The sequence below is a fragment of the Mauremys reevesii genome, linkage group 3 (assembly GCF_016161935.1).
Source record: "Mauremys reevesii isolate NIE-2019 linkage group 3, ASM1616193v1, whole genome shotgun sequence".
Taxonomy (NCBI): Eukaryota; Metazoa; Chordata; order Testudines; family Geoemydidae; genus Mauremys; species Mauremys reevesii.
The window spans coordinates 133,986,511-133,989,335 of record NC_052625.1 but is presented as its reverse complement, the minus strand read 5'-3'; positions in this window follow the sequence as shown (position 1 = coordinate 133,989,335).

The window sequence follows — 2,825 nt, the reverse complement described above, 5'->3', positions numbered from 1 at the left end:
TGATATGATCCTACAACACTGTGCTGGTTTTGCTAGACCAGAAGTGATGGTCCACCCATGGGAATACCATGGCAATACTGGCAGTCACTGTATCTGTTCCGTGGGACCAGAATGGCTTGTCATCACTCTCATGGTCAGCTATCTTCATCTTATCATGTCAGTAAGTTCTGCCTCGATTCCATCCAGTGTCTTGCCAGTCACTTACTGCACCCCATAAACATTTGTCCCTCAATAAGAAGCATGAGCAGAATCACGTAATTATTCACTTGCTCCATGTCTTCCACCCAGTTTGGCAGGAGGAAGATGTGAGCAGGAACTACCTTCAATAAACATGGACAATACCAACACCACCCAGCAAAGTGGTTCCTAGAGCATCTCCTGTGATGCACAGAACTCTGAGATACCACTACTGAAATGGTAGTGCTGACAATGTGTAACAAATGCAGCAGTGCGGACATGAGCATTCATGTGTACACAACACATGCGGACACTGTATGGGGAACATGCATGAACATGTATATAGTCAATTAGCTGAATATGTGTGCAAGTGTAGACATAGCCTTAAAAGCACATTTCACTACATTGGTAAAATGTATTAACCTTCTGTCAAATTACCACAGAAATGACACATACTTGAGTCTGACGTTGAGGTGCTGAATGTCTCTTGTGGGAGATATTTATGCAGGGGAAGATAAGGGTGCTCAACACCTTATAGGATCAGACCCCTATTACCTTAATTTTCAGATGCTGTTAGTAGTGGTGGTGCAGAGAATGAATGTGTTTCCTTTTATCTCCAATGCACTGAGAAACCTGATAAGAGCATACAAAGGCATTGTAGAAACTTATCACACCTCACTGATTCCACTCCCCCACCCCCATCTACATGCTGGGAGCCTGTAGTGAAATGAAGTGAAGCCTGGAGAAGAACAATTTTATGTTTTTTTTCAAACTGGTGGGAGAATGTGCTTGAGTAACTATTAAACCTACCCAAACTCTGTGCATTAATGATTAACTCATTGAAATGAACTTTTAGCACAGATATATGTACCTTCTTTAAAACTAAACAAAGTTTACATATAAATAAATACTAGCAAATATATGGCCTATATAGAGGGGACAGGGATGGAAAAATCTTTCTCTTTGGTTTCTGTGCCTCTTTGTCCAATGAATCTGTAGGGCTAGTCCAGCAGCAGCTGGGCCGAGCTTACTTTGTAATGAGGCCCAACTGGATCAGAGCCAGATCAGAGTTCAACCTTCACAGTTGCCTGGCACACGTGGCCAAAGGACCAGGTATCTGAACACTGGAGCAGGACCTGGCAGAGCAGTTCATTCTGGGCTGGAGGAGACTGATGCCTCTTGATTACCATTGAGTCTAACTGGGCCTGTGACTGGGGTCTTATATGGGGTCTGTGGTGGGGCTAAGAATTCTGGATCTCAATAAGCCAGACAATTATTTGAAATTCAGGAGTTGACCAAACTCCTGAATACACTGATTTGGGTTGCTCATTTTCCTGTATGTAAATATATCCTAGGTTTTCATGTCTTTTGATTGTTTTTCCATTTCCCCAAATAAAAAGATACATGTGGTTCCATATTCCCAAAGCTGAGTGCTTGTGGGTGGGGAAGAACCCCCTGCAAAAATAGTGAGGAAGGTTTTAATTTAATTTCTCAGAACCAGAAATCGGAATTCAGCTCTAGGTGGGTCATAGTTTTATTTGTTTCAGAAAGTAGCCCCCAAGACAGATTGAACCTGGGCCTGGTTATTGCCATTGGCTCTTGGGTTACACTAAATGTCCATGGGAACTGGTTCACTTGCTAATGTCCATCTAGACAAAAGAGAATGCTTCACTCATGCAATTCCTCTGATATAGTTGCTCTGGCCAGCTTTCACTACAGTATGTCTTTTGGGTTCGACCCTCTATCTTGAACCCCTTGAATGCTCTTGAGTCTGCAATGATTATTCACAGCATACAATTCATTAACAGCTTTGTATATGGTAGTCACTACAGGCTTGGTTGCTGGGAACTGGAGATATCCACGAGTTTCCCAAAACCCTGGGTCAAAATTATTACTCAGATCCTACATCTGGATCTCTAAGGCGTATAGGTGACTTGATTGATTTTTTTTTAAGATGGAATGAAATATACCACTTTGTTCCTCCTGCTCTTTCTGAAGTGAGCTGATACTAAGCTAAAGAATTAAGATTTGCAAGGCTTGCACAGCAAGAGGCTCTGATTTGAGAGCAAACTGGTGCTCCACTAACTTTTTCCCTGTGTGGCATATGTCTGCAGTAGTAATACAGCCCTGAGGCAATTCTAGTATAAGATAAATGCAGAGGCTGGAGGTGCTGATAACATTGGACTTCAATCCAGAGAAATCTTGCAAATGCAAACTTCAGTCTCTCACCAGCTAATCAGTGGGGATTATTCTCAGTTTGTATTTCTCATGTTCAAGAGTGAGGAGTAGACATAGAAGGAATAAAAGTCACACCGAGTCATCTTTGGAATCAGTCAATGTTATTTTGAACCATTTGAATACTTCAGTGATTTTAAATAGCATTTGGTCAGTTTAAATTTATTGTGTATATATATTATAAATTTTAACATGAATTCTATTTTAGGTCAAAGGATCTCAAGACTATTTGATTTATGGCTACTTTAAGTTTTCCTGCTGTGAAGGGACACACCCTCACTTTGCCAGAGAGGAGACTAACTAGCTCTTCAGAGCCTGTTCAACACCAAAGAGGCACACCTGCAAGGCTTATTTTACCCAGAGGACGGGGGAGCTTAAAAGGGAAAACCTGCCCCAAGAAGAAGGCTGCCTTG